The sequence below is a fragment of the Dermochelys coriacea genome, chromosome 9, assembly GCF_009764565.3.
Source record: "Dermochelys coriacea isolate rDerCor1 chromosome 9, rDerCor1.pri.v4, whole genome shotgun sequence".
In the NCBI taxonomy this organism is placed as follows: domain Eukaryota; kingdom Metazoa; phylum Chordata; order Testudines; family Dermochelyidae; genus Dermochelys; species Dermochelys coriacea.
Window position 1 is genome coordinate 42,948,106 of NC_050076.1, and position 23,530 is coordinate 42,971,635.

The following is a 23,530-nucleotide window of genomic DNA, read 5'->3' on the forward strand; positions in this document are numbered from 1 at the left end:
CAGACCACCTAACCAGGAAGAAGGGATGGATGAGGTTTTTTTAAACGACTAACAAAATCATCCAGAGCACAGGACTTGGTGATGATGAGGGACTGCAGCTACCTCGACATCAGTTGGGAAAATAATACAGCATGGCACAGACTGTTCAACAAGTTTTTGGAATGCACTGGAGACAATTTTTTTATTTTAGAAGGTGGAGAAAGCAACTAGGTGAGAGACTGTTCTAGATTTGACTTTAACAAAATGGGAGGAACTGATTGAGAATTTGAAAGTGGAAGGCAGCGTGGGTGAAAGTGGTCATGAAATGATATTGTTCATGATTCTGAAGAATGGTAGAAGAGAAAACAGCAGAATAAACATAATGGATTTCAAGAGAGTAGACTTTACAAAACTCAGAGTTGGAAAGTAAGATCCAATGGGAAGCAAGTCTAAGGGGAAAAAACAGTTTTGAGAGAATTGGCAGTTTTTCAAAGAGACATTATTAAGGATATAAAAGCAAACTATCTCACTGTGTAGGAAAGATAGGACGTATGGCAAGAGACTATTGTGGCTTATTCAGGAGATCTTCAATCAACTGAAACTCAAAAAAGAGTGGACACTAGGTCAAAAAAGTGGACACTAGGTCAAATTACAAAGGATGAATATCAAAAGAACACCACCAGCATGTGGGACAAAATTTGAAAGGCCAAGTTGCAAAATGAAATGAAATTAGCTAGAGTCATAAAGGGTAACAAGAAATATATACCAACAACTATATTAGAAGCAAGAGGAAGACAAAAGACAGTGTAGGCCCATTATTCAATCTGGAGGGGCAATAATGGAAAATGTGGAAATGGCAGACATGCACAATGACTCTTTTGTTTCAGCTTTCACCAAGAATGCTCAAAGGGTTAACTGAGGAGATATCTGAGCCATTAGCCATTTTCAAAAAACTCATGGAAGTCAGGAGAACTTCCAGAGAACTGGAAGAGAGCAAATGTAGTGCCAATCTCTGAAAAAAAGGGAATAAGGACAACTTGGAGAATTACAAGTCAGCTTTCAATATCCAGAAAGATAATGTAGTAAACAATCAACTTGCAAACACCTAGAAGATAATAAGATAAGTCAGCATGGATTTGTCAAGAACAAATCATGTCAAACCAACTTAACAGCTTCCTTTGGCAGGATAACAAGTCTTGTGGATAGGGACAAAGCAGTAATGTGGTATACCTTGACTTTAGTAAGGCTTTGAATACTGTCTCACATAACCATCTCATCCACAAACTGGGGAAATATAGCCTAGTTGGCACTACTATACGTGAGTTCACAACTGGTTGGAAAACCATTCCCAGAGAGTAGTTATCAATGGTTTGCAGTCAAGCTGGAAGGACATATTGAATACAGTCCCTCAGGGATCAGTCCTGGGTCCAGTTCTGTTCAATATCTTCATAAATTATTTAGATCAGGGTACCCAACCTACGACCTGTGGGCCGTACACAGCCCACCAAAGCATTTCATAAGGCCCACAGTCTACTTCAACACAATATACTAATGGCCAGTTCATTAGCACTTTATCATTGTGTTTACATCATTTTAGTTTACACAAGTGTGTAAATAGACAATAGTGTACATAGATTGTTTCTGTCTAAATAATACAAAACAAGCTGAACTTAAAGTCACATATATTGATTTATATTTTAAATCTTATTAAAATAGGTAGAATCTGTTTGGTCCACAGAAGTTTGTGCTAGGGTTTATTTGGCCCTCCTGTATAGTAAGGTTGGGCACCACTGATTTAGACAATGTATAGAGAGTACACTTATAAAGTTTGCAGACGATACCAAGCTGGGAGAGGTTGCAAGTGCTTTGGAGAATAGGATTAAAATTCAAAATGATCTGGACAAACTGGAGACATGGTCTGAACTAAATAGGATGAAGTTCAATAAGGACAAATGCAAAGTACTCCACTTAGGAAGGAACAATCAGTTTCTCACACGGTGTAACCCTGTTTCAAAAAAAGCGAACATCATTCTGGGACATATTAGCAGAAGTATTGTAAGCAAGACATGGAGAAGTAATTCTTCCTCTCTACTCTGTTTTGATAAAGCCTCATTTGAAATATTGTGTCCGGTTCTGAGCACCACATTTCAGGAAAGATGTGGACAAACTCAAATATCCAGAGCAGAGCAACAAAAATGATAAAAGATTTAGAAAACATGACCTATGAGGAAAGATTGAAAAAATGGGTCTGTTTAGTCTGGAGAAGATAAGACTGAGAGGGGAACATATGTCTAACAGTTCCTACCATTCTGGTAGCTTTTTTGATTACTGTTGCACATTGAGCAGATGTTCTCAGAGAACTATCCACGACTCCAAGATCTCTTTCCTGAGTGATAATAGAAAATTTGGACCTCATCATTTTGTATGTATCGTTGGGATTATGCCTTCCAGTGTGCACTACTTCGCATTTATTGACACTGAATTTCATCTGCCATTTTGTTGCCCAGTCACCCAGTTTTAGAACATCCCTTTGCAAGTCTCCACAGTCTGCTTTGGACTTAACTATCTTGAGTAATTTTGTATCATTTACAACGTTTGCCACCTCACTGTTTACTCCTATTTCCAGATAATTTATGAATATGTTGAACAGCACAGATCCCAGGACAGACCCTCGGGGGACCCCACCATTTACCTCTTTCCAGTGTGAAAACCAACCATTTATTCATACCCTTAGTTTCCTATTTTTAACCAGTTACTGATCCATAAGAGGACATTTCCTCTTATCCCATGACTGCTTACTTTGCTTAAGAGCCTTTGGTATGGGGCCTTGTCAAAGACCTTCTGAAAGTGCAAGAGATATTCTGGATCACTCTTACCCACATGCTTGTTTACCCCCTCATATAATTCAAACAGATTGGTGAGGCATGATTTCCCTTTAGAAAAGCCACGTTAATTCTTCCCCTACATATCACATGCATCTATGTGTCTGATAATTCTGTTCTTTATTATTGTTTCAACCAGTTTGCCTGGTACTTAAGGTGGGTTTACTGATCTGTAATTTCCAGGATTGCCTCTGGAGCCTTTTTTGAAAATTGGCATTACATTAGCTGCCTTCCAGTCATCTGGTACAGAGGCTGATTTAAGCAATAGGTTAGCAGTTATGCAATTTCATATGTGAGTTCCTTCAGAACCTTTGGTGAATAACATCTGGTCCTGGTGACTTGTTACTGTTTAATTTATCAATTTGTTCTAAAACCTCCTCTACTGACATTTCCCCTAAAAAGAATGGCTCAGGTATTGGAATCTCTCACATCCTCTGCAGTAAAGACTGATTCTAAGAATTCATTTGGCTTCTCCACAACAGCCTCTTCTTGCTTGAGTGCTCCTTTAGCACCTTGATCGTCCAGTGGCCCCACTGGTTGTTTGACAGGCTTCCTGCTTCTAATGTACTTACATGTTTGCTGTTAGTTTTAGTCTTTTTGCTAGTTGCTCTTCAAATTTGTTGGCCTGCCTAATTATAATTTTACACTATTAAATAGGGATGATTGTAGTGTTGAAAGAAAAATTAAATAGTCTCAGTGCGAGTGCATACTCTACACTGAGGAGCAAATCTACTTCAGATTCATCCAAGATCAACATCCTGCTTATAATAGCATTCAAACTCATTTAGAGGCAAGACTAACAAAATAAGATGTTTAATGATTAGAAAGTGAAGTTTTACTCCATATTTAAGGACTTACCTACTGTATCTTAACGTTGTCGTTAGCAGAGACAGAAAATATAAACTTTTAGCTGTGCATAACTGGTTTATCCAGGCTGATTTTAAAGGTGAAAAGTAGCCATCAGCCATAAGTTCTCTTGGAAGACTATTGCACAGCTATCAGGTTTCACTCCCAATACATTTTAAGGGGTTTTGCCATAGCTGTGGTTTCTTCAGTATTCCACCCACTTATATATTGAAAAGACTCATGCAAAAAGTCTTATTGTTTCCAAATGTTAGGAACTAATAGAAAAGGGATAGGTAAGACAAAAATATCATTATGCCACTGTATAAATCCAGAGTGCACCCATATCTTGAAAACTGCATGCAGTTCTGATCATTCTTTCTCAAAAAAAGATATTAGAATTGGAAAAAATATGGAGAACGGCAGGAAAAATGATTAGTGGTATGGAACATCTTCCATATAAAGAGAGACTAAAAAGACTGGAACTGTTCAGTTAAGAAAAGGCATGATTATGAGGGGATATGACAGAGGTCTACAAAATCCTGAATGGTGTGGAGAAAGTGACTAGGAAGTGTTATTTACCTCTTCACATAACACATGAACCATGTGTCACCTAATCAAATTAATAGGCAGCAGTTTTAAAACAAACATAAGTAAGTACTTCACACAATGCACAGACAACTTGTGGAGACGTTGTGAAGACCAAAACTATAATTGGGTTAAAAAAAGAATTAGACAAGTTCATAGAGGATAGATTCATTAATGGCTGTTGGCCAGGATGGCAGGGATGCACTCCCATGCTCTGGGTATCCCTAAGCCTCTGAATGACAGAAGCTGGGAGTGGATGACAGGATGGATCACCCAAATATTTCCCTTTCCTGTTCATTCCCTCTGAAGCATCTGGCCCAAGCCACTGTTAAGACAGGATATTGGGCTACATTGACCACTGGTGGACCCAGTATGGCCATTCTTGTGTACTATAAGTTAGTTTTGATCATTTGAAAACAGCAAGCAATAGTAAAGCAGCACAGAGTCTGCTTTATGACTAGCAGTCGGTGGAAGAAAGCAGAGTTCAAATTAGCATAATTTTGATCTGGTGAAGAGTTTATGAGGTATCTAACAATGAAGATTAAAGGTCCCATGACACTTTTATTAAAATGTTAGCAGCTTTCCCTGGTGACTTTGGCCAAAACTACCTTCCTTCACTGTGCAGTGGTCCATTCACAGGTTAAAGAAACTATTTCCTAACTCTCTCTTTTATTTAGCACTTTTCATCCCTATATTTCAAAGTGATGTACAAAGGAGGTAAGTATCATTAGCTGGCTACTACGCCAAACCCAAAGGGATATGGATGTGTTTCAGTAAATTTGTACACTATGATATGCACACAAATGTACACAAGTCCTTAAAGGGTCCTTGAGAAAAAATTGACATAAAGGGAAATATTTATTTCTATTATTCTCCTTTTGTACCTCTTGGAAGCTGATTTTGCACGTTGTTTATAGAACATTATACATAAGTGGCAAAGATCTTGGTGTAATGATTTCATGATCTCTAACAATGTTTCTAAGATTCATATCAGGAAAAAAGATCAGATAAATTAGGGACTCTTACACTCCAGACACTGGTAGAGAAATATTGTAAGCAGAGGCTGATATTAACAATTTCTTGTGTGAGTGGGAGCAAAGGTGGGAGTGTAGACACATAACTCACTGCAACATGCCAGCACCAAGTTTCTTTTGATAGCTACATAGGCCGATCATCTAACAGAAACTATGCCAGAAGTGTTTCCCAGACAGTGAGTCACTGATTGAATGTGACATTCACTATTTTCATAGTGGCGTCTTGTTATCCTGCAGATGGTCTATCTTAAAAATTGCCTTTCACTGTAACTTGCAGATGGTAATTTGTCCTTATTCAGAGCTTTGGCAAACCTGGGTTTTGAGAGTCCCAACTTCTTCTGAGATTGCTCGATTACAGTTCTTAAATGAAAAGAAAAGGAGTACTTGTGGCACCTTAGAGACTAACAAATTTATTTGAGCATAAGCTTTTGTGAGCTACAGCTCACTTCATCAGATGCATTCGGTGGAAAATACAGTGCGGAGATTTATATACACACACAGAGAACATAAAACAATGGGTTTTATCGTACACACTGTAAGGAGAGTGATCACTTAAGATGAGCTATTACCAGCGGGAGGGGGGGAGGAAAACCTTTTATGGTGATAATCAAGGTGGGCCATTTCCAGCAGTTAACAAGAACGTCTGAGGAACAGTGGGGGGTGGGGTGGGGGGAGAAATAACATGGGGAAATAGTTTTACTTTGTATAATGACCCATTCATTCCCAGTCTCTATTCAAGCCTAAGTTAATTGTATCCAGTTTGCAAATTAATTCCAATTCAGCAGTCTCTCATTGGAGTCTGTTTCTGAAGCTTTTTTGTTGAAGTATTGCCACTCTCAGGTCTGTAATCGAGTGACCGGAGAGATTGAAGTGTTCTCCGACTGGTTTTTGAATGTTATAATTCTTGATGTCTGATTTGTGTCCATTCATTCTTTTACATAAAGACTGTCCAGTTTGACCAATGTACATAGCAGAGGGACATTGCTGGCACATGATGGCATATATCACATTGGTAGATGCGCAGGTGAACGAGCCTCTGATAGTGTGCTAATATGATTAGGCCCTATGATGGTGTCCCCTGAATAAATATGTGGACAGAGTTGGCAACGGGCTTTGTTGCAAGGATAGGTTCCTGGGTTAGTGGTTCTGTTGTGTGGTGTGTGGTTGCTGGTGAGTATTTGCTTCAGGTTGGGGGGCTGTCTGTAAGCAAGAACTGGCCTGTCTCCCAAGATGTGTGAGAGTGATGGGTCATCCTTCAGGATAGGTTGTAGATCCTTGATGATGCGTTGGATAGGTTTTAGTTGGGGGCTGAAGGTGCTGGCTAGTGGCGTTCTGTTATTTTCTTTGTTGGGCCTATCCTGTAGTAGGTGACTTCTGGGTACTCTTCTGGCTCTGTCAATCTGTTTCTTCACTTCAGCAGATAAGTATTGTAGTTGTAAGTTCTTAAATGCTGTCCAGCCATCACGCTTTAGCTACAGCCTCTGAGTGATGGAACATTATCAGAATAATTCCTCATGAAAGTTGCATCCTCTGCTTTGATATTTTTGCGGTTGCACTGAACTATGAATCTGTGTAGAGGCTGTAATCCTCCATTCTGAGCCTCTAGAACTTCTGTTAATATGTTACAGCTGACAGTGGTGACAGTATAAACAGAAGTGCTGTGCTTCTCTGTCAGACAGAGCCCGGGGAAATCTTTCACTCTCAGCTGCTATTTCCACTCATTTGGTCAAAACTGAATAGCATTCTTCTTGGGTTCTCCCAAGAGAAAATGCAATAGTTAATTACACTCCTTAGTATGGTATGAGGCTGGTTGTGGGTACAGAGTTAGAAGTATATTCAGTTGTGGTCCAGGCAATGGTGAGATTGGGGTGAGAGCCTAGTCTATTCCACAAGCCAGGAATACTTCTGAAATTTCAGACAAGCACTTGCTCTCTGCTGTCCTTCCCAGTCCTCCAAACCTGGAATCGGTTTTTAGTGATTGCCAGGTTGGATCAGAAACTTGGGCCCATTTTGTCCAATATCCTGTTTCTGATAGTGGCCAGGGCAAGAGTCTTCAAAGTAAGATGCAAGAACCCCACAGTAGGCAGATGTGGGATCATCTGTCCTCCAGTAAGTTCTCGTCTTAACCCCTAATCGTTAGACATTGGCTTAAGCCTTGAAGCATGAGGTTTCTATCCCTTCCAAAATATTTTTCATTAAATATTTAAACTCTGGATATTCTTGTTATGCATATAAATATCCAGTCCTTCTTGGAATCGAAGTTCTTGGCCTCAGCAACATCCTGTGTCAGAGAGTTCCACCATTATATGTTGAGTGAAAAAATATTTATTTTTATCCTTTTTTGAATTTGCCACCTTTCAGTCTCATTGAAAGTTCCCTTGGTGACCTGTCCCGATGCTAACCCCAGGGGCCTGAGTAGGTTTCTGATGAGGTGAGAGAATATGGCTTGAAGCCTTCATCAAGGGTAAAAACTGGGAGCTTCAAGAAGTGTGGCTGCAGGAATTTAAAAGCTGAACCCAATAGCATAAGTGCTGAATGCTTGTTTAATGTCATCAGCATCATTGTTATAATAATGAAATGTAGGTTCCCTTCTCCTGTGGAGAGAACCTCTGGCAGTTTGGGTTGGTCATCTAGTTATGTGTGTCCATTACCTTGACTTCCATGTGGCTCCATCTGGGTGCAAAGTCTCTCCATGGAAAGCTTGGTGCAGAATTGAAGCCTAGAGAAACCAGAACCCGGCTGAGTTTCTCAGGGAGATTTTTTATGGATTGGGATTTGGGATAAAATCTTTGAATATATGGTCTGCTTCACTGAGGCACATGTTTTGTATAGGCTGATATCTTGTGAAAACAGTGAACAAAGCATGATGCTTCAGAGAAAATCATAAATGTTGTCCACAGCCCATTGTGTCCCCATATCTTTTCTCTTCTCTGGCTCACTAGTAACTTCAGTTTTCTTTATTAAGGACAATACTTCCATGTGTGTGTGTGTGTTTGCATCAGGCAGAGCTCACTGATTGATCTAATGAATCTCATAATATATTTGTAGCTTCTTGTCTAGACCCTCCCAGCCAACATACAAACATGCACTGAGTGTCTGTGTGTTGACAGGTTTCAGAGTAGCAGCCGTGTTAGTCTGTATTCGCAAAAAGAAAAGGAGTACTTGTGGCACCTTAGAGACTGGGTCGGCAACTCTGACCCTAGCAACCTGCTTGTTATACCACTGCCATAATTTGGTGTCCACCAGCCTTGTTTACTACTGGCCCAGTGACCCCTAGAGCTGTCTGCATGAAATATCCAGCCCTCTCCTGGACCACACAGAGAAGTAATAAGATTCCTTTGCACCTTTAAAGAGTCAAAAGCACATTACAGCTTATTACTCTAACTGGGGTAAATACAGCCTTCCCTTCAAGCACAGCACTGAGTTGGTTTACTAACAAAAGCACGTAGCTTAAGTGATACCAAATAGAACAAATACAGTTAGAAAGGGTTACAAACAAAAGTAAAAATATGCTTTCTAATGGCAAAGACTTATCTTCAGCAACTTGCAATCTTTGTTCAAGGCAGTTTTCTCACCAGTCTTCTATTCCCAAAGGCCTCAACCCTCCTGGTTGAAGGAACCGTCTTTCTCGGCCTGCAAGAGCTCTGGGCTTTTGTGTCCGTCGAGTGATGGAGGCCAACATGATTTCTTCTCTTTTCTTATATCTCCCAAATTTACTGTTTTGTTTCCAGAGTCAAAGTAACTTCATGCTGTTCTTTCCTTTCTGTGGACTTACCATCCCGCTGCAGGTTCGTGTGTAAATGGAGCTTCTATTGTTTTTGGTCACACCTTACTTAATTTTACTGGAGATGCATAGATAGCTGCCTTTCCTCCTGTATGGGAGGGAACCTCTTTCTCTTCCTTTGTTTGGTAAGACTCTAAAGCACAATATCAGTGAGTATTCATAATTCCTCATACAGTGTTAATCACTACATTTGACAATGATATGAAATGCCAATGTGTTATTAGCTTTCATAAAAGACTTGAATTGACATACAGTAACATTGTCTGCAAGCAGTTGATTCAATTGCTTATCATTGAGGTTCAGACCTCCATAAGAGGCTGTTTTCCACACTCGCTAGGTTGATGGCTTTGTTTACCTTTTATGTAAATGTACCTTCATTGTCTCTGCCTGAGGATCAGGCTGGTCAGACAAACAAATACATGTTCCTTTGTCTAGGGCAGACTGGGTTTAGGCACTGCTTGCCAAGCACATTTTAATAGTTCTAATATAGAGCCATAACTCTCTGTACACTTCCTGTACATACATTACCCAAGAATATTAATGACCAGTCAATTAGTAGTTTTCCAATGATATATGACATGCCACCTTTTGGATCTCTATCATGACAACAATGTTGGTGTAATGAGTATGTCAGGCTTGACAAGTAGCTGACAGAGACAAGTGAACCATCAATGGTTCCTTTCTGTCACAGACACACATTAACCCACAGCTGCATTGCACAACATGCAGTCTCACTGATACCAAATGAAATGCATGGGGATGCAAGTTGGTGCCAAATTTGGCCCCATATCTTCAAATCAGACCAGTGGGGAAAGTTATAGACCACTCCAAAGGGTGGGATTGGAGGGGGAAGACCCCCCAAGGATTGTGGATTCTCATGGATCAGTAGTTACAGGACCTCTGTTGATTTAGAGGGCCCTTTTGGGCATCAGGAATTCCTGTTTAGCTCTGACAGGAATTGGTGTGTGGAACTCTTCAGGAATAAAAAAGATTTATCTCAATGAGTTTGTCCCTTACTTAGCACAGAAAAAGAAGAGAGAGTTTTTTTCTCTCTCTCTCTCTCTCTCTCACACACATACATGCAAATGGATTCTATAAACCTACAGGGTATCTGTATTTATAAATACAAATGGACTCAGTAAAGAGCTGCTCTTAGCTATCTTAAAACTCTGAAGTTTCCTATAATTTAAAGGATTAAAAAGAGCAATACATTTAATCTTCTGGAGGTTACATGTTAAGATATAAATGTACCATTTAAAATGTGTGAGATCCCTCGGTGAGAATATATTCAGTGCTTAATCCAACACCTATGCCTAACAGCATGCAGATATCTTCAGATTGTCACAGTTTTTAATGATGGGTGCTTTGTGCAAATGTGTACAGACAAGTAGCAATTAAGACACTTCTGTGCTGCTTTGCAAGAGCTGTTCAACATATGGACACTGTGACTCAAAGCAGGTTCCACTTGATTACTGAGTGTTTTGCTGTATCCTTGGAAATAAAATCTTGAGGGTTTTTTTTCTTCCAGAATATCTTTAGCAAAAGGAGTGTTCATTTAACCATCTCTGAATGGTTAATCAGAAAAGTGACTAAATTTGTGAAAACAAATTTGCATGTTTAAGGCCTGATCTAAACTCCACTAAAGTCAATGGCCATTGTTTCATTAACTTTAATGGGGTTTGGATCAGGTTCTTATAGCAGTGATCCCTAATCAACACCTCTTTAAGATGGTTAATTGCATTTCCAGTATGGATCAAATTGAGTCGCCTGCTTCATATTAGATGCCCAATGCAGCCATAGCCCCAAAACACTTATGTTTGGAGAGAACCACATTACCAACTTTAATGGCAGGAAACTTTAACAAATATTTTAGATTATTGAAACATCTCTCTGACATTATGGGCCAGGTCCTCAAATGGGTGTAAATCTGAGTTGCTTTATTGACTGCACTGAAGCTACATCAGTTTACACCAGCAGGGAGTCTGGGCTGCTGTAATAAGAACTCTGAAGAACTATTATTATTTAAACTCTAATGTTACAGAAGGGAGAAGGGGGTTCAAGGATTACATATTGTATATATCCAGCACCCTCCTTTTCCCCCAGGCTTCCATGAGCTAAAAGTAAGGTAGGAATTTGATTTGTAAGTGGCTGGGATTCTGAGAAGGAAAACACTTAGAAAGAACCAGTGGAGTGAATGTTGGGAGAGGGTGTCTAGGATGCAAGACAGGTGCGAAGATCCTGTATGACTGGTGAAATCAGTGTAATAATTCTATGTAGCTTTGAGGAGAAGACCACAACAGAGAGAGAGAGGTCTGGCAAAGCAGGGATAGGTAGTTGAGAGGGAGGCTTATCTGATGATTTTATCAAGTTACTTGCTTTCCCATTGTAATTCATTCCAAATTACATTATACTGTCTTGGCAGGTGCCACCAGGTGGCACTGTTACACGTAATCTTCCAAGTTCTTTTCTGCAGAGTGTGAGCAAATGTTTAGTCTTGGGAAGACATGCTGTGTAGTTAGTTTTGTCATGCAAAGTTCTGTGTCGAGGCAGTGATCCTTGGGGAGGGAGCTGTGTGACAGCTGGAGAATTTACTCTCTGCCTAGGTCTCTGATCAGTGTCAGTTCTTGAACTGGAGTTGCTCTTTGGGAATTGGGCACTGGTATTAGGCTGAGATTCCTAGAAGAAGGGATTGCTCATAAGCTATCTGACCGGCTGTGTTCCAGGACTGAATATGTATGTAAATAAAACAAATTACACATAAAATATACTCAGACTCCATATCATGAATTTCTCCTTCCATGGGAAGTTGACTAGGCCCTGGTCTACATTACGAGTTTAGGTTGAATTTAGCAGTGTTAGGTCGATTTAACCCTGCACCCGTCCACATGACCAAGCCTGTTTTGTCTATTTAAAGGACTCTTAAAATCGATTTCTGTACTCCTCCCCGGTGAGGGGAGTAACGCTAAAATCAACCTCGCTAGGTCGAATTTGGGGTAGTGTGGACGGAATTCAATGGTATTGGCCACCGGGAGCTATCCCAGAGTGCTCCATTGTGACCGCTCTGGACAGCACTCTCAACTCAGATGCACTGGCCAGGTAGACAGGAAAAGCCCCAGGAACTTTTGAATTTCATTTCCTGTTTGGCCAGCATGGCAAGCTGATTAGCACAGGTGACCATGAAGCCCCAGAATTGCAAAAGAGCTCCAGCATGGGCCGAACGGGAGGTACTGGATCTGATCACTGTATGGGAAGAAGAATCTGTGCAGGCAGAACTCTGTTCCAAAAGATGAAATGCCAATATATTTTCCAAATCTCCAAGGGCATGATGGACAGAGGCTACAATAGGGACACATAACAGTGCCGCATGAAAGTTAAGGAGCTGAGGCAAGCCTACCAAAAAGCAAAGATGCAAATGGTCACTCCGGTCAGAGCCCCATACATGCCACTTCTATGATGAGCTGCATGCAAATCTAGGGGGAGCTCCTACTACTTCCCCACCACTGTCCATTGACACCTGCAAAGAGGGAGTCTCACACAACAGGGATGAGGATTTTGGGGAAGAGGAGGAGGAGGATAGCGCACAACAGGCAAGTGGAGAAACCTTTCTCCTCAACAACCAGGAACTGTTTATCACCCTGGAGCCTATACCCTTCCAAAGTGGGCTTCCGGACCATGAAGCCGGAGAAGGCACCTCTGGTGAGTACACCTTTTGTAACTATAATATAGGGTTTAAAAGCAAGTGTGTTTAATTATTAATTTGCCCTGAAGACTTGGGATGCATTCGCGGCCAGTATAGCTTCTGGAAAAGTCTGTTAATATGTCTGGGGTGGAGCAGAAATCCTCCAGGGACATCTCCATGAAGCTCTCCTGGAGATACTCTCTCTGTTAGCCTCAGGAGAGTGATATCATTCATGGTCACCTGGTTGAAATATGGGAAATTTGTTTAAGGGGACATTCAGAGGTGCCCAATCCTGCTGGGCTGTTTGCCTTTGGCTGAAAAGAAATCATTTCCGTTGTTAGCCAGGCGGTGTGGGGAGGCCCGTTCATGTTGAGCTGTTCGTGTTTGGTGGACAGGGATCTTCCCTGATACTAGCTATGCAGTGGGGGGTGGGGAGCTGGAGGGGGTGAAGCGATCATCCCAGAGAATTGGGTGGGGGGGAGGGTTGCGTTTTGCTGCACATTCACCCTAAAACCATAGCCCCTCCTTTTAAATGGCCAACCCAACTGGCTTTGCTTGGTATGGGAAAGGAGGGTGTTGCTGTTTGAAACCGGTCCCACATGTTATGAAGGTTGAAGAATCTGAAACCCTTTGCCTTACCATGGCTGCCTGCAAGCCGAATTCTGTTGCCCAGCCGAGCATGTGTGATGTCTCACACCAAACCGTCAGGCACTCAATATAAGAAGCAAAATGCGACCTTGTATCAAAAGCACATGTGCTATGTAATATGAATTGCTTGATTCAATGTGAAATAGTCTTTCCTTTGTTCTCTAAAATGTATCTTTTTAAATACTACTCTCCCTTTTTTCCTCCCGCAGCTGAAAATGTTTCCACACTCCCCCATCATCTCCGTCCCAGAGGCTAGCGCAGATTAGAAGGCGAAAAAAACACACTTGCGATGAAAGGTTCTCAGAGCTCATGCAGTCCTCCCACACTGAAAAAGCTCAGCAGAATGCATGGAGGTAAACAATGGCAGAGTCCAGGAAAGCGTTAAATGAACGCAATGAGAGGAGGCAGGAGCGTAATGAAAGGAGGCAGGACGCGATGCTGAGTCTAATGGGGGAGCAAACTGACATGCTCAGGCATCTGGTGGAGCTGCAGGAAAGGCAGCAGGAGCACAGACCACCCCTGTAGCCCCTGTATAACCGCCTGCCCTCCTCCCCAAGTTCCATATCCTTCTCACCCAGGTGCCCAAGGATGTGGGCAGGGGGAGGCTATGGGCACCCAGCCACTCCACCCCAGAGGATTGCCCAAGTAACAGAAGGCTCGCATTCAATAAGTTTTGAACTGTAGTGTGGCCTTGTCCTTCCCGCCTTCCGTCATCCACCACCCCACCCAGTGCTTTCCTCCTCACCACCCCTCCTGGGCTACCTTGCGAGTTTTCCCCCTATTTGTGTGATGAATTAATAAAGAATGCATGATTTTGAAACAATAATGACTTTTTTGCCTCTGAAAGTGGCGATCGAAAGGGGGAGGTAGGCTGGCTTACAGGGAAGTTGAGTCAACCAAGGGGGCGGGTTATCATCAAGGAGAAACAAACTGTCACACCATAGCCTGGCCAGTCATGAAACTGGTTTTCAAAGCTTCTCTGATGTGCAGGGTTCTCAGCTGTGCTCTTCTAATCGCCCTGGTGTCTGGCTGCATGTAATCGGCCGCCAGGCGATTTGCCTCAACCTCCCACCCCACCATAAATGTCTCCCCCTTACTTTCACAGATATTGTAGAGCACACAGCAAACAGCAATAGCAATGGGAATATTGGTTTCACTGAGGTCTAACCTAGTCAGTAAACTGTGCCAGCAAGCTTTTAAACGTCCAAATGCACATTCTACCACCATTCTGCACTTGCTCAGCCTATAGTTGAACTGCTCCTTACTACTGTCCAGGGTGCCTGTGTATGGCTTCATACGCCATGGCATTAAGGGGTAGGCTGGGTCCCCAAGAATAACTATAGACATTTCAACATCCCCAATGGTAATTTTCTGGTCTGGGAAGTAAGTTCTTTCTTGCAGCTGTTCAAACAGACCAGAGTTCCTGAAGATGCAAGCATCATGCACCTTTCCCTGTTATCCCACATTGATGTCGGTTAAAAGTCCCTAGTGATTCACCAGTGCTTGCAGCACCATTGAAAAGTACCCCTTGCGGTTTATGTACTGGCTGCCAAGGTGCTCCAGTCCCAAGATAGGGATTTGCATTTGTCTATCACCCCACCACAGTTAGGGAACCTCATTGCAGCAAAGCCATCCACTATGACCTGCACATTTCCCAGAGTCACTACCCTTGATGGCAGCAGCTCAGTCATTGCATTGGCTACTTGTATCACGGAGGCTCCCACAGTAGATTTGCCCACTCCAAATTGATTCCCCACTGACCAGTAGCTGTCTGACGTTGCAAGCTTCCAGAGGGCTATCACCACTCACTTCTCAACTGTGAGGGCTGCTCTCATTTTGGTATTCTTGTGCTTCAGGGCAGGGGAAAGCAAGTCACGAAGTTCCATGAAAGTGCCCTTACGCATGCGAAAGTTTCACAGCCACTGGGAATCATCCCAGACCTGCAACACTATGCCATCCCACCCGTCTGTGCTTGTTTCCTGGGCCCAGAACTGGCGTTCCACTGCATGAACCTGTCCCATTGCCACCATGATATCCAAATTGCCAGGGCCCGTGCTTTGAGAGAAGTCTGTGTCCATGTCCTCATCACTATTGTGATCACGCTGTCATCGCCTCCTTGCCTGCTTTTTCAGGTTCTGCACACACTGCAGGATAACGCGCAAGGTGTTTGCAATGCTCACAACAGCAGCGGTGAGCTGAGTGGGCTCCATGTTTGCCATAGTATGGTGTCTGCAGGAGAGCAGGGTTGCAGCGGAAGTGGTGGATGACGACGGATGCCACGAGAATAGATATTTATACAGAACGATGAGAGGATCTGCGAGGTGGATTCATGGCACCAGAATAGCAGAGTTGCAGTGGAAGTGGTGGATGACGATGATGGTTAGCAGTCCTACTGCACCGTCTACTGACAGCCATATGCCATCTTCACGGAAAAAACTATTGTCTTCTGTTGGTTTCATGGAAAGAAGGGACGACTGATGACATGTACCCAAAACCGCCCGCAACAATGTTTTTGCCCCATTGGGAGCTCAATCCAGAATTCCAATGGGCAGCGGAGACTGCAGAAACTGTGGGATAGCTACCCACAGTGCAACGCTCCAAAAGTTGACACTAGCCACAGTAGTGAGGACGCACTCCACCGACTTAATGAGCTTACTGTGGACATATGCAATCGATTGTATAAAATCGATTTCTAAAAATTGTATTCTATAAGATCAACCTAATTTTGTAGTGTAGACATACCCTTGAAAAGCCCCAGATATCAGCCTCTCCCCTCTGCAGAGCAGTAGCATGTGTCAGAACGGGACACTGGTACCAGAAGAAGAGGCAACGATACATTTATTTTTATTTGAAAGTTCCAATGAACACCCAAGGTTTAAAACTTCTAGAAATGAATGTGAAAGCTTGCCTTCTGTAAATGCCTGTGCCAGAGATTTAAAAGAATTTAAAGGGAGAAATAAAGGATGATTTTCACTGAAAACCATTTTAATAGCCAGACTAAACCAAATTAAAATACCTCTGCCAGTTCCATGGACACTAAAATGTGCAATCTCAGCATGATACAAAGAGAAACCCACATATCTTTGCTTTGTTTAAAGGGTGACTAGTGGATCAAGGGAGACTTAAAACCTGGTAGGGGAATTTTTACAACCCCAGGGATTGTGAATATGTTTTCTGATTTTGATGGTTTAAAAATAAAAAAAGACCGTTCTGATCAGGAAATAATGACTGATGGGTATGTTCTCAGAAGATGGCTCTTCCTGGTTTAAATTTAATAAATAGGCATAAATGGGTAAAAATCCACATAATCCTCTTCTGTTCCAGTGATCATCCCAGAGCGTAATGAATGTCTTTCCTTCCCTGGTGTTTTCCAAATTTGGTTCACACAACTGAGTTACTCTGGGGTTGTTTCTTCATCTAAATGCTTTAGAGATTGACCTTTTAAAAGAAGTTTAAGAATTCCTCCCACTTCCTGAAAATGTCTTTTCTCAAGGACGCCAAAGTACTTTGAAATAAAACAGTATGTGGAAAGCCCTTAAATGCTGTTATGCTGAGAAGGGGGAGGGTTGCCTCAAGGTGGTGTGGTGGTTCATTACTCTTCTTGCACCTGGAACTGTGGTAGGCTCTTTGCAGAACTTATAGTTAATATAGGGCAAATGAAAAACAAAGGGGTTAGAGAAGAGAGGCCAAGAGTTATAATAACAAAAGCTGAAATAACCATCAGAATATCCTTCCCATCTAGTTAAGGTACTGGATTTGGACTCAAGTCATTCAAGTTCATTTCCAACCTTTGTCAAAGACTTCTTGTGTGACGTTGGCCAAGTCCTTTAAACTATCTGTAACTCGGTTCCCTATCATTTAAGTGGGAAAAATATTATTTCCTTTGTCCATCTTATCTATTTAGATTGTAAACTTTTCCATGCAGGAACCATCTCTTATTGTGTGTCTGTACAGTGCCTAGCGTAGTTGGGAGCTCAAGGCACTACTGTAGTACAAACTAACTTATGATAATTGTGGTTGCTGAGATAGTTAAGCACCCATCTTGTTCGACTTAATCTGACATTTTTACTCTCTCATCTCTCACACACATGGGTACAACACAGTATAACCTCTCCAAATTGGCCCCATGGGCCCTACCAAATTCACGGTCCATTTTGGTCAATTTCACAGTCAGAGGATTTAAAAAATTGTAAACTTCATGATTTCAGCTATTTAAATCTGAAATTTCAGAGTGTTGTAAATGTAGGGGTTCTAACCCAAAAAGGAGTTTTGGAGGGGGGTCACAAGGTTATTGTAGGGGGTGTTGTGGTTCTGCTATCCTTACTTCTGCACTGCTGCAGATCGCGGCGCTGCCTTCAGAGCTGGGCAGTGGAGAGTGGTGGCTGCTGGCTGGGAGCCCAGCTTTGAAAGCAGAGCTGTCGCCAGCCGAAGTAAGGATGGCATGTTATAGTACTGCCACCCTTCTTTCTGTGCTGCCGCCTGCAGAGCTGGGCTCTCAGTAGCCGCCATTCTCTACCTGCCCAGCTCTGAAGACAGCACAGAAGTAAGGATGGCAATACCACTATCCACCCAAAATAACTTGCAACCCTGTTGCAGGTCCTTCTTTGGTCAGGACCCCCAATTTGAGAAATGCTGGTCTCCCCTGTGAAATCTGTATAGTATAGGGAAAAGTACACAAAAGACTAGATGTCTCCCCCGGTGAAAAGATTTCATGATCCATGATGCATTTTTCATGGCAGTGAATTTGGTAGGGTCCTTCCTATGGGGATAGTTTCCATTGCAGATGGTCACAGACCCTTTACCAAGGACAAAGAGAAGAGATTGTATAGTGAGTTTCACATTTGATTTGTATGTGAATCCAGCTGCTCTGGAATTGTTCAGATTCTGACCTTCCCCAAAGATATTTGTCTCAGTCACCCGTGAGCACTAATTGGTTGGTTTAAAACATCAGTGTTGCAAACATCTCAACCAGTTTCCTGTGAAGCCTACACTTTGGTTACTAGGGAGAAAGTCTGAGGGGAGGAAAAAAAACTGAGTGAGAGTTTCCCTGTGACTCAAAGTAACCTTGTTAAAGCTAATTCTAAACTGTGTAAAGCCAATGTGTCTCAAGGAATGCTATGTCTGGCTCTTCTGTGGCTGCTCCCACAGTAGAGTGCCTAGAAACTGAACATCTGGAATCTTAGAAAAGCGCCATGGGAAGTGTTAACAGGGAACACTGCATAGTTCAATTTGAACCAGTTGCAAACCAAACCAGCAGGGAAAAAGAAGGGTGTGTGTGTGTGTGTGCCCAGTCCAGAGAAGGCCATGGAGTGGACTGAGCTGGAGTTGGTGTAATTTATATTGCTTGAGAAAATGACAATTGATAAGCAGATAACTTGTATGAAATCAGACGACTTTGGAGGAAAAACAAATCCTCTCCTACCTCCTATTTCTTAGTGACTGTTTCCACAGCAACCCATTATGAGGTGATAACGGGAGGATTATGATTTGCTGGTGAATGGGCATTACTCCTCCACTCCCGCCAAGGTGTGTGGTTCTCTGCATGCCTCAGAGCTCTGCTTTGTCTGTACTCCCTCTTCTCCATTTGTAGGAGACTAAGCAAGTTCGGCCAGTAGATCCATAAAATAGATAAAAAGGACAAATGGCCATTTTTCCAATCTGGAGGGGAAACATGTTGGTCATTAGGACTACTGTGACCTTAAGGGAGAATGATTGACTGAAATGGAAGACTCTAGCATAAGGGAGACCTCCATCTCATATGCCAGGTTAGGGAAATATCAGCATGAATCACCAGTTTTCTTCTCAGTACAGATTGGGCTTCAAATAAGTATCTTCTTAGTTTTGGGAATGGGGAGTGCTGGACTCATGCCTGTGTAATTGTGTCTAATTGAGGAACACAGGTATTGCCAGACTGGATCAGACCCAAGGTCCAACTAGTTCAATATTCCGCCTCCAACAGTGGCCAACACCAGATGCTACAAAGGAAGGTGTAAGAACCCCATAGTAGACAGAATAATGTGCCCCCCCATATTAGGTCTCCTTCCCATTCTACTAGAGATTGGTTTACACCCTAAAGCGTAAGATTTAATAGCCTTTTCACAAAATTTGTGATCATTAGTTATGATGTTCTGGATACCCATATAAATGTCCAGTCCCTTTCTGAATTTTGTTAAGTTCTTGATCTCTATTTGCTATGACAGTGAGTTCCACAGTTTAATTACACTTTGTGTGGAAAAAGTATTTCCTTGTATTGGTTTTCAATTTCCCACCATTTAATTTCATTGACTGTCCCCTTGAGTTTTTTGTGTTATGATATGGAGATAACAGAAGCTCCTGATCTATCTTCTCTCTTGTTCATTATTTTATATACTTTTATCATGTCTCCTCTTACCCTTCCATTTATATTGATTGTTAGGAATTTCGAAAAAAAAAAGATCATTTCAGAGAACAGCTGTAGGATAGAAGTGCTTGCATACAAGGCACATGTCATTTTTTGATTGCTTGAGAGAGAGAGAGCTGCATAAGACTGGATTTATTTGGAGGTAACATAGTTGTTATTTCTATTAGGTTTAGTAACTTTTATTACATGCTTGTGCTTTTATTTTATAATATATTGTAAATGTACTATCTTTAATAGCTGTGTTGTTCCTTCACCAGTGGTCGGAGGTATTAATTTGTAATGTCAAAGTAATATTGCTATTTTTTGGAGATTATTAAATAAAAGCATTTTAAGAATGAACTGTGTTCCTGGTGCCATTACGGATAAGGCCAAATCTTGCTCACTGTGATTGCACAATTAGTTCCATTCAAACCAACAGGAGTGGTTGTGTGAATAAGATAATCTTTGGCTCATGCTGTTCACTTCTTCAGCTGCACCTGAAGATATGTAACTAAAGCTTATGCTGCTCTGATAGAGAAATGGGAAGATTGTGGATGTTACAGTATTTAAAATCATTTGGTGATTTTCTCCTTTCACAGTAATTATAAGATCTAAAGGTCATGTTTAATATCTCCATATGACAAGATCGAATTACAATAAAAAAATAAAGCCAAGGCATGAGTAATTTGTCTGCAGTAATCAACTATAAAAGTGAAAAAGTCTTCACACATCTCCACCTGTTGGTAATAAAGCATGTTCTTCTGAAGGCAATTATTTTGTTATCCTTCTGTCCTCATTAAAATCAATTTTTAAAATAAATTGTTCATTCATTGATGTGAAAATGCCTTCTTAAATGGTGAAGTAGAGTCCAGTCTATGTGGTGGAATTAATGTGTTGTTGATTATGACTTAAAGTAAACATTCAGATTTTCCTGTAGAACAGACTAACAATTGTGAGTAGGAATGCTGTGTACCGAGCCACTAGTATGTCTAACACACATTGTAAAGCAATTGTGTGGTCTAGTAGGTAGGACACTGGTGAGGGTATCAGGAGACCTGGGTTCTGTTCCTATCTCTGCCACTAGCCAGCTGTGTGATCCTGCATGAGAGACTGCTCTCTCTTTTCCCTCCCACTCTCTCTCTCTCTGTCTTGTCTATTTAGACTGAAAGCTTTTTGGAGCAAGGACTGTCTTGTATTTGTACAGCTCCTAACACAATGGCATCCTAAACTCAGTGGGGGCCAATAGGCACTACTGTAATGCAAATGTCAATAATGGACGCAAAACTGTGGTAGACAGCAGGACTTGCTTACTTGTTCACTATATTCAATAGTTGAGGGTCAACATCGCCCTTGGTGTTGTACAAGACTCAAACTAGTAAGTTACTAAAGAGGTTGTCTTTGACCTACATGTAGAATTCAATCCTGTAGCCCTTACTTGTATGAGCAACTACATTTGAAGTGGCCTTCAAGACCATATAAAATCACGCATGACATCCAAGATGTCTGTTGTTTAGACTCTCTGTGTCTGTGAAAGAGTTGCAGAGATATTTTCTAATTGCAAAGGCATCCTATAAATCTGCAGGTAAGAGGAGGAAGGCTGGTCTTGTGGCTAAAGCACCAGTCAGGTGTAACAGGATGGTCTGTCCCCTTCAAGGGCAGCAGAGGGACTGAAGGCCAGCCAGCTCTGTTTCAAGGCATGGTGGTCCCTTTAAGAACAGGCAGTTCTAGGAAGGATCACCATGCCAGAACAGGAATTTGGCAGGAGAGTGCTGCCTCAGCCATGTGACTACCTGCTGAGGATTATAAAGCAGCCCTCTTGGCTCAGTCATGTGGAGCCTGGCATCTGGAGAGACCTGCAGGAGTCTCTCCTGTGGCTGAACCAGGACAGTGGTAGCCTGGGGGAGCCTGCCAGGATGGAGGGCTCAGAGCCCCTGCAGTCTACTCTTGCTGACTACTCTTGTGATTTCTCCCTCTGTCCCCCATGAGTGACAGGATTTTGGCTGGAGCTGGATCCAGTCTTGAAATGACTCAAAAAGCTCCAACCTGCTAGCAAATTTAAGTTCTGCTGGATTGGGGGGAACCTGTCTTTCCTCACTTATCCACCTCCAGGATAACCAATCAAGGCTGCTGCAGGAAGCAGGCATTGCCCCTTTCCCCTCCCCTCAGTAGCCTGGCACCATTCACACAAAAAGGGAGAAGGGAGCAGAAAGAGTCCAGCAGCACTGTTCCCTCCTCCCTGCCTATAAGCAACAGGGGGTGGATGGTTCCTCTGATGGTGAACAAAACCCTGCCTCCCGCAGTCAAGCAGGGAGTGAGGGGATGTGTCTGCAGCCCCCCAAGCCTGGAAGAGGGGAGGGAAGAACCTCAGGAGAAAAGAGGAAATGGGAGCAGAGCTGAGGAGACAGGAGTGATTTGGAGGTTAGGAAACAGAATTAATTGCTGGACAGGGACAGGCAGAAGTGGGGGTCAGAGCTCCTGCAGCAGGGGCCAGAATTACTATACCCAATGCATTTTGGACAGTGGGCAACACCAATTGTCACGCACTGGAGATGGGTATGGGGAGTGCAAAAATCATAGACAAACCAAACCCACCTCACAACATAGCTTTAAAAAAAAGAAAAGAAAAAAAGCTCATGATTTTTCAGACTGACTCATGATCTGTGAACCTTTGGCATTGTCATGGGAGGAGGAGTCTGAGCCCAGGGCCTGAGGCTAGTAACAGGCTTAGGGGAAGGTCTCCCCAGAAAGGCCGGGGGTTGGGGTGGGAATAGCAGAGTTCCCTTGCTCAGAGGGAGAGCCAAAAGAGACAGGACATGAAGCAGAAAGGATGTGAGCCTGAAAGGGCCAAAGGATCTGTGTTTACAGGGTGAGCACCTGAAAAATTAGACCCCAAGAAGGGAAATGTTATGTTTATGTTTAAAGTTCCTGTATTGATGTGAGTGGATTGGACAGGAGAGCCAATCAAGAGGGAAACTGATGCAGGTGGTCTTCTGGGCCATACCAGAGGGTGGCAAGCTCTGTGACTGCACCCTGCATTACCCAGCTTTGCTGCAGGCTTCTTGTATGACCCTGGGCAAATCATTTAATCCCTCTGAGGCTCATTTCCCCCTCTGTAAAACTGGAATAATGATACATCCCTTCCTCACAGGTTGTTGTGTGGATACATCCATAAATGCCTAGGAGGAGCTAAAATTATAGTGGTGGGGCTGTTTAAGTTCTCGGGGAAGAACCTACAATGGCTGTCCTTTACTCTTGCCTGACATTTCACCATTAAATATTGTCTGCTGGCAATGGAGCTGTCACTAACAAATAATATTGTGCTTGGTATTGGCAATCCACTTTGAAAATTACAAGAATTGTTTAATTTCGTGAAAGGTCTGGATTTTTTATGGAATTTGAATGACAACAGAAACATTTTGAGGCATAAAATGTCTCAAGTTTTGAAGTTTGAAAACATAAAAGGACAGATTATGGGAGTGAAATATGCAAACATCCTCATGTTTCAGTGGGAATCCAGCCATTTTATGAAGAGTTGAATTTTATGGCTACAAAATGGACTAGAATAAGAAACTGGGTATTTTTTCTGCCAAACTTATGGGGGGAAATATTCATCATATTCACATATCACTCCAATTTTGCTTATATAGACAGAAAAACACAGAGGCAGCCACTGTTTTTTCCCTAGAAAAGGATAAGAAACTGCTTTTAAAGATC

General features: G+C 42.2%; 1 protein-coding gene and 1 long non-coding RNA gene across 3 annotated transcripts in view; both read left to right on the top strand.

Moving 5' to 3' along the window:
* LOC119861320 (vesicle-associated membrane protein 2-like) overlaps positions 1-23,530 on the top strand; it is a 101,141-nt gene that overhangs the window by 16,825 nt on the left and 60,786 nt on the right. The gene's annotated exons all lie outside the window — the stretch shown is intronic.
* Positions 458-22,200, top strand: LOC122455834. The gene is made up of 3 exons (XR_006274324.1): positions 458-591; positions 14,680-14,685; positions 22,188-22,200. It is a non-coding gene; the product is annotated as an uncharacterized LOC122455834 (long non-coding RNA).